At 38.5% G+C, this 15,492-nt stretch overlaps 1 protein-coding gene across 1 annotated transcript in view; it reads left to right on the top strand.

The window, feature by feature from the left end:
* Nucleotides 1-15,492, top strand: part of BTBD11 (BTB domain containing 11) — a 602,423-nt gene that overhangs the window by 230,216 nt on the left and 356,715 nt on the right. The window lies entirely within an intron of this gene.

The following is a 15,492-nucleotide window of genomic DNA, read 5'->3' as shown; positions in this document are numbered from 1 at the left end:
GTTGGGGTAAGAAGATGACTGTGTGTTAGGTATGGCAAGATTTGCTGACAAATGCACTTTTCAAGGATTTCAGAAAGAGGTGAGAGAATAGCTGTAGGACGGAAGTTAGTAGTGTCTGTGTTACTGCCACCTTTGTGGAGAGGGGTGACAAAAGCTTTCTTCCAGAGTGAGGGGACATAAACTTCATGGATGTACCTGTTGATAAGAATGGAAATGGGAAGGGCAATGCTGTCTGCAGCCATCTTAAAGAAGGATGAAGGCAGATTATCAGGAGCGTAGGAGCAATGCTTTACATGAAGGAGGAGTTTTTATGCTCTTGTTGGGGATAGGTGTAAGACAAAAAAGATGGAACGTTACAGGGAAAATCAATGGATAGGGGACTAAGAGTGGGAGAGAAGATGGGAAAGTTTGGCTATGCAGTCAACAAAAAAGGTGTTGAAATTAGATGCAATTTCATGTTTTGGGGAGTTTGGGTTAGGGCATGGATTGTCATTTCTACCAGGGTTTAGCAGGGAGGAAATGCAATTCCAGAACTTTTTGGGGTTAGAGTTATGTTCTGATTGGAGTTTGGAGTAATAAGTCTTACAGTCTTTAATTATTAGTTTCTTCACTGAGTTGCGAGGTTGTTTGAATTCAATTAGAGAGTTTGTTAACTTATTTTTTTGGTATTGCTTCCAACATTTGTCTCTGAGGTGCGTTAGTTTTCTGTTTCATTAGATAGCCAGGGAACAGTTTTGACTTTAATTCTTTTTGTCCTAAGAGGGGCTAGTTGTTTAGTAAGTCTAGGAAAACTTTGTTGAAGTAATTAGTTGCACTGTCCAGAGGCAGAGTCTTTAAGGGGGCCCAGTTCATTTTTTCAGACAGTTTGTGAACGTCTATTGATTGAAGTTGGTGAGATTACGAGTTTGAATGTATTGTATTGATGTTGTATTTGTACAGAAGAGGCACAGCAGTGGGCATAGGCTGGTAGGTGGTTGCTAAGGGGATCAGGTATAATTCCATTGTTTGAGATTAGGTTGGGATGAGTTGCTAAGATCCAATCTAGTATAGTGCCAGAGGAGTTGTCTTTACTGGGTCTGTTAAGGTAGTTTATTAGCTGGGAGAAGTTAAAGAGATTAATTGTTTGGCTGGGAAATTGTGAGGAGATGGTGGCCCAGCTGATGTTTACACCTCCAAGGATGAATGTTTCCTTTTTGATGTTGGAGGAGAACCATGACAGAATGTCTTCAAGGATGGGGATGTTATCACCAGGAGAAAAGTAGATGGCAGCTATACAAAAATATTTATGTTTGTTGATTTAATAATAAGGTTATCAGTCCATTAGGTGAACATTTTAATAGGATACATCAAGGAGATTTTAGTAGTTTACAAGTGTCAGTTTTTGGAACAAATTAAGCCAGAATTTTTAAGTGAGGATACAGTAAAATATTTCTTAAGAAAGAAGGAATCCATTTTTATACTGAAATATAATACACTACAACCAAAAGGACTGAATAAGGAGTGCAACTTGAAAAGTTTTATTTGAATGCATGTGTCTTTAAATTATACAATTTTTTACAAGTTAATTGAATGTATTATTGAATAAGTGTTTGGTTAATTAATTAACAGTTATTTTTTTATATAAAAGCAATTCATTTTTAGATGCATTTACTCTGTAAAGGCTGTGTTTTAGCTGAGGCATTAAGAGAGGATTATTTTGCTGCTACAAGATTTATCTGCTGTTCGAATAAAATAAATTGTATGAGAGGTTCAGTTCCTGGTCTTTAGTGGTACATTTCTTCTTTCTTTTGAGAGTGGTTTAAATAATTTTATGACCAGTGAATCCTTTACCTCCCCGCCCCGTATCTTCCACAAAACGGGCATGGATTTTTCACAGATCAATGGAGAATCGAGTACACAACAGGAGCCCAGGACTATCAGTAATGTGGAGAAGGATAATGTGGGTCCTTCGACTAATAATGGACTAGATATGCCATTGAATGTGTTTAGAAAATGGGAAGAAGGTAGACATTGTATAACGTCTAACCCGTTTGCTGCAGTGGGTAAGAGAACGGAACTGTCTTCTTTGCCGGCAGTACAAGAACTGTGTACTCAAATAGAGAAATTGATACTTAAAGAGACTGCAGTATTTTATAATTTACACAGCCTACAAAGATATCAGGAGCTCAAAATAACACCTCATAGGCTCTGGACTGCTAAGAGTCCATCCACTCCAGTTGACCTGTCTGAGGAGCAGGAACGTGTGTTTCACGACAGGTGGACAGCGAGTGCTCATCGACCCAGCAGTGAGTGGGTTACAATACTGATTGAGAGCGATACACTTAAAAGGAATAAACTCAAGGAGGAAACTAGGAAGTTGTGTGCAGATGTGGTAAAGGAGAGATCCAATTCTGCCTTGGAATTGTTCCTAGGCAATATGAATGATCGTCTGTCTTCCTATGAGAAGGAGTTAATCAACAGAAAGAAAAGCAAACTACAAAGGGACTTACGTGACTATGATCAGAAGAAGACGTTTCTGTTAACAACCAATCAACAGCCTAAATGCCACCGGGTGAGGTTTCAAAAAGAACAGGAAGTGCGGCCTCAGCATACTAACAACTTTTTTCATGAGAAAATGTGGTATCTTGCATGGAAGAGGGAGATTTAGAGGATGAGCAATTTCCAGGGCTGCTGAGACCAAACAACGAGGAGACTTTTCGCAGAACATTTCGGGACTCCACAAGGCCAAGGAATAGTACCAAGAAATGTTCTTGGTATGGACAGGATACTAATACGGACCAGGGATACGGGCCTTATACCAAACGTAGCAAGTGGACATATTGACAAGGTATTTCGAGCTACATCTAAACATGAGACATGTTGTCAATTTGTCTGGTTATCTTTTTGATGATGTGGAAATGTCTATATTGCAGAGGAGTTTAAAATGTATCCCCTCGGTCTTAGCCAGGCTTTATGAGGTAAAATGGGACTTGTTTAAATTGGTACATAAGATGTATATGATGGAATATTTTCATGTTATAAACAATGTAAACCATATGTTAGCGAAACTGTGTCTTCAAGTGAAGATAACTATTATTCATGTGATTCAGATGCAGAAATCAATGCTTATAGTAGATTAGACACCACTAAAATAACATCTAAAAATAAATTTATGCCACCATTTAAAAATGAAAGCATTCAGCAGTTCTATCATGCATTCAGTTTTGTGTCGGAGAAGGAAATGTGTGAATTTAATAAGGAAATGAAAATATTCAATCTGTCTAAATGAATGGATTAAATTAAAATCATTGAGTAAAAATGATCAAATAGTGTTTTAACCCTCTGATAAAGGGGGGGGGGGGGATTAATAGTAATGAACTCTATTGGCTATTATAATGTGTGTATGGAACATCTGAATAATGAACGAGTTTACCACACAGTGAATTTGGATGCTTACAAACAGACCAAAAGAGAGTATGAAATTTTATTACATAAAGGAGTTTGTTTAAATTATTTGACAACATCAGATGTTGCTAATACATTTTCCAGCAAAGATAGTACTATGGCTAAGTTTTTTTGTGTTCCAAAAATACACAAGAGCTTTCTGTTGAAGGAAGTAATTAAGTTACCATCCTATATTAAGGACTCCTTTGATTTCCTAAAAAAAATGGGGGAATCAAATGGGAGAAAGAAATTTATTTTTTGGTATTGGATGTTACAAGCCTTTATACAAGTATACAACATGTATATGGTATGGAAGCATTAGATTATTTTTTTGGGAGATAGTCCCAGAAATCAACACATAAAGGAAGTAGTATATTTTTACTTGACAAACAACATTTTTGAATTTGATGGAAACCTATATAAACAGATGCAGGGTACAGCCATAGGGGTGGCTTTCACCCCCATGTATGCAAATCTCTTTGAGTTTACTCATATATATATAGAAGTACCTCTTACAGGAATCATGTTAAGAAATCTTTTAGGTTTATAAACAACATATTTATTTGTCAAGGAGATGAAATGAAGTACAATCATTTATTAAATTTTGAACGAACGTAAACATCAAATCAAATATGATGGTTTACAGGAAGGAGAAATAGTGAATTATTTGGATGTTACCCTGGAAGGCCTGAGGAATGGTAAGATCAAGACAAAAATATATACGAAGTTTGAACAGCCTAACTACATGCTACACGCATCAAGCTGTCACCCTGAACATACTTTGGTATCTATTCCTTATGGAGAAATCTTGAGAATAAACAGATTATGCAGTGATAGATAAGAGTCTGAAAACAATAACTATCTTCCTAAATAGGAGATATGAAGAGAGCCTAGTTTTGGATAGTTATAATAGAATATTTGGAGACAGAAAAAAAGACAGAGGTAGAAGACAAGGTGTTATAAATGAGGAAGTACAAAAGGATTATGCCCCTGATAAGAGTATATTTTATGTTTCTAAATACACAATATTTTCGACTAAGCTGGACAAATTATTAAGAGACTATTGCAACATAGTGAAGAGGGAAGTTGCTTCCCTTAAAGAGATAAAGTTAAGATTCTCCTATCAAAGGGGATGTAACTTGAAAGATTTTTTGGTCCATGGTACTTACAGAAGACCTGTGGAAAATATAGAAAAATAATTGGTTCATAGGGGCACTATTCCTTGTGGAAATTGCATAATATCTCAGCATGTAGTGGTAACTTTTGATAGAATAGATGGTAGGAAGTTTCAGACACAGGGTTGTTTCACCTGTAAGAGTGTTGGTATTATTTATGCCATTAAGTGTCCCTGCGGACGTTTTTATATAGGAGAAAGTAAGAGAAGTTTCGGGGAGAGAGTAAAGGAACATGTTAGGGACATCAAAAATAATAAGGTTATTAGTCCATTAGGTGAACATTTTGATAGGATAGATCAAGGAGATTTTAGTAGTTTGCAAGTGTCAGTTTTGGAACAAATTAAGCCAGAATTTTTAAGTGAGGATACAGTAAAATATTTCTTAAGAAAGAAGGAATCAATTTTTATACTGAAATAAAATACACTACAACCAAAAGGATTGAATAATGAGTGCAACTGGAAACATTTTATTTGAATGCACGTGTCTTTAAATTATACAAATTTTTACAAGTTAATTGAATGTATTATTGAATAAGTATTTGGTTAATTAATTAACAGTTATTTTTTATATAAAAGCAATTCATTTTTAGATGCATTTACTCTGTAAAGTGTGTGTTTTAGCTGAGGCGCTAAGAAAGGATTATTTTGCTGCTACAAGATTTATCTGCTGTTCGAATAAAAGAAATTGTGTGGGAGGTTCGGTTCCTGGTCTTTAGTCGTACATTTCTTCTTTGTTTTGAGAGTGGTTTAAATAAATATTTATGTTTGTTGATTTTTAGGAAGGCTATGGATAGCTCAGCAGGATAGAATTTATGAATGGGGTTAGTGTATGGCATGACTGTTGGAGAAGAGGAGTAAATTATGGCTACTTTCTTATTAGGGCTGTCATTCCGTATGATTTGGTGGTCAGGGGGAAGAATTTCAATATCTTTGATATGAGGTTTGAGCTAGGTTTCTGAGACAGTTAATATGTTGAGATGGTGACACTGAAAATTGAATATAAACTTTTCTAATTTTTTTTATTATTTTGGATTTGTCTTCCTAGAGCAAGCCATGGTGGTACAACGGCAGCATTGTTGCCTCACAACAAGAGGTTCTCCTGTTCGATTCTCGGCTGGAGTGCCTTCGGTGTGGAATCTGCATGTCCTCCTCGTGGTTGACTGGCCTCCGAAAGATATGCATAAATGGGTGTGCCTTCGCTGAAGGTTGGGTGTCAGGCTGGCAACTTGGCACCATAAAAATCAACTGCCAGTCATTAGCGGACCGGAGAGTTCCGCTGTGGTGACCCCTAACCACCTAAAAGCCGAAAAGACAAACATTTTTGAGTTGTTTCCTTGGAATATAACGGAAAGTGTGATCTCCCAGCAGCATATAAATAAGTAAAATATTTCAAAATGGAACATTTTAGAAAACTCAAGAACAAAGAAATATTGGTATCCCACTTCTGTAATGAGTGAATGGCATTTCCATTTTTTTACTTCAAAAGAATTGTTTTTGAAAACTACGTTTCTTCTTATACTAGCTGTGCCATCGTACAATGACAGTATTCTACGGTATAGACAGTGGGTCATGGCAGGATTTACTACCCCACAGCCAAAGTATTTGGTCCGAAAGGCTTCCTCCTAAAGATCACACCTTACCAGTTATGAATAAATCTCATTACAATCTACCTCCCTGCCATGGCTCATTGGTTAATTATATAATGGCGGGTGGGATTAAGTTTTCCTGAGGTAACCAAGCACAAATACTGAATAATAATGCCAACAGGGTTGACATCCTGCTGTAATTCATCATGTTCTGATGTCTAATGGATTGTTCAATGGCACAGTATGAGTCAACAGTCAACACTTGCCTCCTCAGTAAACTGACATTTCAAAAATGTAGCAAGTGATTAGCTTCTACTTTTAAAAATTAAAAGTATAACAAATGTAAATTTGTTGAAACAATCATCTGTGGAAGTCCTTAGTTGTTTGCATAGCTCAGACAAAACTGGTGCATAACCTTCACCAGCCTTTCTGTAGCTCCTGCAGATTCTTTGTGAAAACACGTATAAATTGTGTGCACTAACCCAAGGTTGTACTTCCATCTTGGACACATTACACCAACACGAGTCTGCACTTCCATGCTCAGTCTGTGCACTACCATGAGTCTGCACTTCCATGCTCAGAGTCTGTGCACTATTATGAGTCTGCACTTCATGCTCAGAGTCTGTGCACTAATATGAGTCTGCACTTCCATGCTCAGAGTCTGTGCACTAACATGAGTCTGCACTTAAATGCTCTATCTGTGCACTAACATGAGTCTGCACTTCCATGCTCAGAGTCTGTGCACTATTATGAGTCTGCACTTCCATGCTCAGAGTCTGTGCACTAATATGAGTCTGCACTTCCATGCTCAGAGTCTGTGCACTAACATGAGTCTGCACTTACATGCTCAATCTGTGCACTAACATGAGTCTGCACTTCCATGCTCAGAGTCTGTGCACTAATATGAATCTGCACTTCCATGCTCAGAGTCTGTGCACTAATGTGAATCTGCACTTTCATGCAAAGGGTCTGTGCACTAGCATGAATCTGCACTTCCTTGCTCAGTCTGTGCACTAACATGAGTCTACACTTACATGCTCAATCTGTGCAATAACATGAGTCTGCACATCCATGCTCAGAGTCTGTGCACTATTATGAGTCTGCACTTCCATGCTCAGAGTCTGTGCACTAATATGAGTCTGCACTTCCATGCTCAGAGTCTGTGCACTAACATGAGTCTGCACTTACATGCTCAATCTGTGCACTAACATGAGTCTGCACTTCCATGCTCAGAGTCTGTGCACTAATATGAATCTGCACTTCCATGCTCAGAGTCTGTGCACTAATGTGAATCTGCACTTTCATGCAAAGGGTCTGTGCACTAGCATGAATCTGCACTTCCTTGCTCAGTCTGTGCACTAACATGAGTCTACACTTACATGCTCAATCTGTGCAATAACATGAGTCTGCACATCCATGCTCAGAGTCTGTGCACTAATATGAATCTGCACTTCCATGCAAAGAGTCTGTGCACTAACATGAATCTGCACTTCCATGCTCAGTCTGTGCACTAACATGAGTCTGCACTTCCATGCTCAGAATCTGTGAACTAATGAGTCTGCACTTCCATGCTCAGAGTCTGTGCACTAACATGAATCTGCACTTCCATGCTCAGTCTGTGCACTAACATGAGTCTGCACTTCCATGCTCAGAGTCTGTGCACTAATATGAGTCTGCACTTCCTTGCTCAGAGTCTGTGCACTAACATGAATCTGCATTTCTATGCTCAGAGTTTGTGCACTAACATGAGACTACACTTCCATGCTCCGAGTCCATGCACTAACATGAGTCTGCACTTCCTTGCTCCGTTTGTGCACTAACATGAGTCTGCACTTGCATGCTCAGTCTGTGCACTAACATGTGTCTGCACTTCCATGCTCAGAGTTTGTGCACTAATATGAGTCTGCATTTCCATGCTCAGAGTCTGTGCACTAACATGAGACTACATTTCCATGTTCAGAGTCCGTGCACTAACATGAGTTTGCATTTCCATGGTCAGAGTCTGCGCACTAACATGAGACTACACTTCCATGCTCAGAGTTTGTGCACTAACATGAGTCTGCACTTCCTTGCTCAGTTTGTGCACTAACATGAGTCTGCACTTACATGCTCAGTCTGTGCAATAACATGAGTCTGCACTTCCATGCTCAGAGGCTCTGCACTAATATGAGTCTGCACTTCCATGCTCAGAGTCTGTGCACTAACATCAGTATGCACTTCCATGCTCAAAGTTTGTGCACTAATATGAGTCTGCACTTCCATGCTCAGTGTCTGTGCACTAACATGAGTCTGCACTTCCATGCCCTGTCTGTGCACTAACATGAATCTGCACTTCCATGCTCAGTTTGTGCACTAACATGAGTCTGCATTTCCATGCTCAGAGTCTGTGCGCTAACATGAGTCTACACTTCCATGCTCAGAGTCCATGTACTAACTTGAGTCTGCACTTCCATGCTCAGTCTGTGCACTAACATGAGTCTGCACTTTCATGCTCAGTCTGTGCACTAACATGAGTTTGGACTTTCATGCTCAGAGTCTGTGCACTAATATGAGTCTGCACTTCCATGCTCAGTCTGTGCACTAACATGAGTCTGCATTTACATGCTCAGTCTGTGCACTAACATGAGTCTGCACTTTCATGCTCAGTCTGTGCACTAACATGAGTCTGCACTTCCATGCTCGGTCTGTGCACTAACATGAGTCTGCATTTACATGCTCAGTCTGTGCACTAACATGAGTCTGCACTTTCATGCTCAGTCTGTGCACTAACATGAGTCTGCATTTACATGCTCAGTCTGTGCACTAACATGAGTCTGCACTTTCATGCTCAGTCTGTGCACTAACATGAGTCTGCACTTCCATGCTCGGTCTGTGCACTAACATGAGTCTGCACTTTCATATTCAGTCTGTGTACTAACATGAGTCTGCACTTCCATGCTTAGAGTCTGTGCACTAACATCAATCTGCATTTCCATACTCAGTCTGTGCACTAACATGAGTTTGCACTTCCATGTTCAGAGTCTGTGCACTAAGATGAGTCTGCACGTCCATGCTCAGTATCTGTGCACTAACACGTCTGCACTTCTGTATTATTTCTTTTTGCTTTCTTCCTAACAGATTTGTCTAATGACTCTTTGACCAGTGAATTGCATAAATGTTTTTATGTAATTCAGTGCTCTATGTATAACTTAATTTGCAAACTTTCTTTACTGTTTTGATGGTGGTTCTCTACTAGTCCTTTGCAAATGTCATAATTTGATCTAAGGTTATCTTTGTAGGACTGCTGCAATGTGTTTGGAATGTCTTGGGTAGTCTCCGTGTTTCATGCATGACAAAGCAGACAATTTTGCCTCATGCACATTTTTGTTAAATGGGTGGATGTTGGCAGGGTACAAATCATCTCTGGACTCTCTCACTTCATAATTCCTATGATCCCTTTCTAGTCTTTTCTAACACTTGATGATCAAGTTGACTTATATCCTTTCCTGTATCAGTTCTAAAAACTGTTTTGTTTTTACAAAGGCAGTGTAATACAGTCATACCTTGATGAACCTTGCAAAGGTGCTTTGGTTTATCTAGTACTGCTGAATTTGTATCTCTACATTCTCTTCTTGTCCATTATACTAAATCTGCCAGTCCCTGCCATTTTCAAAAATAACATTCTGACGCAGACATTTTCTGTGTCCTTCTTGTGTTGAGATGGAATGTGAACTTTCATAACAGTGGTGCAACCATTTGTGAATTTCTTCTTCCTCTGGATATCTTCACTGCCGTTACTGTACAGAACCTGTAATTATCATTATTATTTATTCACTATCGCTTTACCGGGTAGGTGGACTGGTCTCGTGATCCTTTTCAGCCTCAACCCAAGCTCAAAGAGCAGCAAATACATTATGGTCTTTCAATCAACAGTATTGTATACAAAATGAGGACAGCAAAATTCAGAACATAGTAAAATTTAATGCATATAGAGCAACATTAAAAAATCCAGATAGAGTATATTGCAAAAAAAAAAAAATGTATACAAAATGCAAGCTGCGATGTCCATAAACTAAAAAGCAGTCATACATATAATAAATAAACACCTGTATACATCTGAAATATTTGTGCGTAATATGATACATTAAAAGTGTTGTATTCATGGTACAGGATGATAAGCTACCTAACAATTGCCATGGTAACAGTTGCAGGTAGATTCAGTAAAGCGATACTCTTTAATTGCATCTATGAAGCTTTTAATTGATTCTAGATTTTTAATGTCTGTAGCCAAGTGGTTCCAGGTAAAAGGTCCCAGTCTAGAGAAGGCCGTCTCACATCATTAATTATGGTGGCATTATTCATTGTTAAGGGTTTGTACTTGGTAGATGAAAAGTCATTTAGTGTCACTGTTAAGCATTTTATTTCTTTCCAAAACTGATTGGGTCAAGACCAGTTTGGCTCCTGTTTCACTGTAAGGTACAGGGCTTTTGCAGTATTTGCTGTTATTTTTATTTCTTTCCTTAAACTCTGAAAAGTTTGGTGTATTGTCAGGGTTCCTTTTCCATTTCTTCCAGGCTGAATCTCTTGCTTTAATTTAGTTTTTAATATCCATTGAAAGTTATGAGCAATACTGTGATCTAAGCCTTCTGTTTGTAAGGGCGTACAGTGTATCCTGAATTGTGGTCAGTTTTATGTTGAAAAATTGTAAAGCAAAGGTGGGTTAAGACATGACATACAGGAGAGTCTGATGGATAGCGCTGAGTAGGTTGTTGATATTTGCTAACTAAGATTCCTTCAGTTATTTGAGGTTGTTTGTTATTATGTTATGAATGACCAAATGGATTCAGTGGGTTAGTGGTAACTCAGAGCATTGAAGAGTATTACATTGTGAAGGCACCTATTTTGAATGTTGGCTATTATTAGGCCAAGTGTGAAGCTAGAGAAAGTTCTTGTATTGGTTCAAGTAGGAGCTTGTATTATTTGGGCCAGAATAAACTGCTGCAACAGCTACATTTATTTGATTTAGTTAGACAATCTGTAATGTGCCAGTAAAAATAGATCATCCCTTTGTTTATCCACATTTGAATTCAGCAGTGGAACGGAACAAAGTCACCATCTGGATAGTGCTATTCTGCTTGTTTGTGCAGCGCAGTTTGCGCACTTACTGCTGCTTTCTGCCATTCGCTCGTGAAGCTTAACTTTGCTGCTCTTTGTGGATTCTTAGATGCCAATAAGTGTGTGTGTGTGTGTGTGTGTGTGTGTGTGTGTGTGTGTGTGTGTGTGTGTGTGTGTGTGTGTGTGTGCGTATGTGTTGTGGTTTAGCGAATTAGACAATGTATACCGCTGTCTGAGTTTGGCTGTCAGTCTGGTCTTCTTTAGACTAGCTCTGCTACTTCATTTTCCTCTCACATCTTTGTCTGCCTTCACACACAAGTGCCCCCCATCCCCTCGTAGCTCTCAACCTTCTTCAAATTTGATTTGATACTCTTAAACTCCTTTATTGGCAGTCTTCCTTATCCCATATAGATGCACATGGCTCTGCTTACTTTCATAGATTCATAGACTGTTACTAGGCTAATGACCCAGGGGGTCTGCTTTCTAAGTCCAGCCAAGTTCTCCTGAAAGAATAATGATGTCCTGTATCCAAATAGGACATTGAGGGCCAGCATTTATAAGCTACCTCTGTCCATAAGGGACATGGGTGCCAGGTCTAGTGTAAATTTCCTATTCCCCATCCACTGGTCTAGGTTGCACTTAAATTGATTAATAGAAGAAGTCAGCTTCACGTGGATGTTAAGCCTGTTCCAAAGGAGAGGCATTTTCTGGGACACATATCTGCCTCTCCAGCATGTTTCTACCTCGCTTAATATTTCTTCTGTCCCTAATGAAGTTGTTTCTCTCCATTAAGTTCCCTCCTGTCAGTTTCTGGCACCTGCAATTATGGAATGTCTCATTTTCCAAAAAGAAAAAACAATCCAAATTTGTACGACACTTTCTATCTTATTCCAGCTTCACAAAATGGCTTTTGAGCTGGAACTGGCAGCCCTATTCACTTTAATAGAACATGCATATTCCAGTCCAAACTTGGCAAACATTGCTGAAACGTTATTTTTAGACCTTAGTAAAGTATGTGGCACAGTTTACCATTAAACCTCTTTGAACTATCAGTTCTCGGGTTCACACCCAAGAAACTAAACTGTGGGTTTGAATTGGTTTGAAGAATATTTGTTTAGGAAGGGCTTATTACAAAATGACATCAAGTTATATGTAGAAATGAAGAAATTAGTATTGATTAACAATTACAACTTTTTTGATGAACAAATATTTCTAGAACAAAGAGGTGTAGAAATGGGGGCAGCATGTGGCCCCTATACGCTAATATTGTTATGTGTGAATGGGAACATAAGTTTTTGTTTGAGCATGCTCTTTTCCAGAATTGTGTATAGTATTTGAGATACCTGGATGATTTGTTCATCGTTTGGAAGGGTGGGAAGAGTGATGTTGAATTATTCTTGGAATATATTAATAATACCACCGCGTTTTTGAAATTCACACATGTTAAATGAGGAATGTATTAGTTATTTCGATGTAAATTTGGTAAAAGATGTGGGTAATGGTAGATATGTTTCTACCATTTACAGAAAGCCCACATACTCTAATTGATTCTTGCATTTTGATAGTTCACACCCCTTGTCCCAAAAGAAAGCAGTTGTCAAAGGACAATTCGTCAGGGTTGCCAGGATGGTATCATTTTTTGATGATTTTATGAATGAATGTGCCTTACTGGAATCAATGTTTCATAAAAGAGACTACCGTAAAGAATTTGTGAGGGAGAATAAAATGAAAGTGATAAATAAGTGGGGGAGGAAGGTCTATGTTCCTGTTTTAATGAGCTTGGAAGCTGATGATTTTCACAATTGTACTGAGCATACTAATGTGGTCCATGAAAGTAATTTGACAACAAAATGCTGACATTAATTTTAGGTTGGCCTTTATTATGAGATTTACTGTCAACTTCAAACAGGTGAGGGATGTTATTTTTAAAAATTGGTCTTTGCTTATGGACAACCATGTGGTAAGGAACAAAATAGGTTCTAAGCCAGTGGTTTATATAAGAGAGGTAATAACCTGAAGAATCTTATGGAGAGGCTACTTTGCCCACACAATTTTAAAGACAAGAAACTTTGGCAGATGTCCAAATGTGGGTGTTGTCATTTTTCTGTAGATAAAGTAGCCCCTGCAGGTACGGCAACTGCACAGCTCCAAAAAGACCTTATAGCAGTAAAAATTGTGAGCCAGCAGACTGTAGAATAAACTATTGTATGTATTAGCTCAAAGACATGAAAAGGAGACCAAACGGACCGATTTCGGCTGTAAAAATACAAAGCCTTCTTCGGTGCAGTAAAAACATATTCACTTGTTCTCCTTTTTATAGCTTACCAATCAATGAAGCTACAACTTGATTAATTAATTATTCAATTAACCAAACCATTTAAAGGTATTCATTAAGACCTGGTGAAACCAGTGCCCCTGGTCTGACGATCCATTTCTTCTCTTTGCTATTTAATATCTGATGCCAACCTGATTTATTGGTTCTTTGTCCAATAATTCTGTCAATCATAGTAAAAGTAAAAGATGCATTTCTATGTACCTCAGTATGTTTGTACAAGGCATTCATAGGCTTCTTGTGCCTGATGTCACTTAAATGTTCAGATATTCTGAATTTTAAAGGCCTGGATGTTTGTCCCACATAAAATGCAGAGGAGCTGCAGGTAGCCAAATATATCACCCAGTCAGTCTGACAATTAGCAAAAAAGAAAACGTCAAATACTTGCCCAGTGTTTTTGCTGCTAAACTGGCATGTCTTCATCAACCTTCTGCAGTGAATACAATGGCTACAGGGGAAGCAACCCTTGAGTTGATCCCCCACCAATGTGGTTTGTATAGGGTCACCTTTACTTCTCCAACCATGTTTGTAATGATTTAAGAATGAGCCCAAATTCCTGCCTCTCCTGAAGGAAAATTGACATCTGTCATCCAGAAACTCACATAATTTGTTGTCTGACAAAAGTATGTTCCAATGTCTGCAGACACTGTTTAGTAAGACATCAGTGTTTCTACCATATGTAGTGACTAGTTGGATGGTTGAATTCTTGTTCTTGGTCTTATCCCTACATGTTAAGAGATCTTGCCTGTTACAATTAGCCACCCAGCGCCTGGCCTGAAAGATATTCTCTATTTTGTATCCTCTATTCCTGAATCTAGTAGTAAGGTCTTCTTGATATACCTTATAAGTAGCATCATTTGAACATATGCTTTTCATTTGCAACAATTGTGATTTTGGGACGTTTCTGCATGTATGTGGAGGATGAAAGCTGGTAGCATGGAGAAGGGAGTTGTATTGGGGGTATTTACGATATACTTCTGATGTTAGAGTGTGGTCATCATTCCTACTAACTGTGACATCTAGAAAAGTGATCTTATTGGTGTTATAGGTGACAGTAAGTTGGATACCCCATCTGTTGTCATTTAAATATCCGACAAACTCCATAAGATAATCCAGGTCTGATCTCCATACTAACCATCAGTCATCCAAGTATCTTCTCCAAATGTCGATCTCATCTAGGTAGATGTTGTGTGTATTGTCATAGATGAGCTGTTCCTCAATGTGGGCCATAAATAAATCCACATATATGGGAGCAAATGAAGTTTCCATGGCAGTGCCTTGTATTTGTAAGTAGCATTTATTCTGGTAATAGAATAAGTTCTTGGTAAGAATGTGTTCAGCCAGGCAAAGTATGAAAGTGTTGAAACCCAGTTGGTACAGCTCTGACTTATATAGCCAGTATTCTAATGCTTCCAGCCCCACCCAGTGAGGAATGTTGGTATACAATGAAAAAACATCAAGGGTGCAAAGTAACCACCCAGGCTCAAGCTGCATATCTGAGATGATTTTGAGGAATTCTGTGGTGTCTTGAATGCAGGCCCTAACCATTTTAGAGCTGGTTTTAGATACTGTGTCAGAAACTGGGATAATGGTTCTGTGAGGGAACCCCTACCTGAAACTATAGGTCTGCCAGGTGGATTTTCCAGATTCTTGTGTATTTTGGGTAAAAATATATATATATATATATATATATATATATATATATATATATGGACTGGATGGGTCAGGCACCGTGAGGTGATGTAGTGTGTTGTCCATGATGATTCCCTCATTTTTGACTGATGCCAGAAATTGGTTGATTTGTTTCTTGAAATCAGGAGTTGGGTCCAATGTCATATAATAGCAATTGTCGGCTAACTGTCTCATAGCTTCCGTGTTATATT

The sequence above is a fragment of the Protopterus annectens genome, chromosome 11.part0, assembly GCF_019279795.1.
Source record: "Protopterus annectens isolate FY-2018-M chromosome 11.part0, PAN1.0, whole genome shotgun sequence".
NCBI lineage: Eukaryota > Metazoa > Chordata > Ceratodontiformes > Protopteridae > Protopterus > Protopterus annectens.
This window is presented reverse-complemented; position numbering and strand designations above follow the sequence as displayed.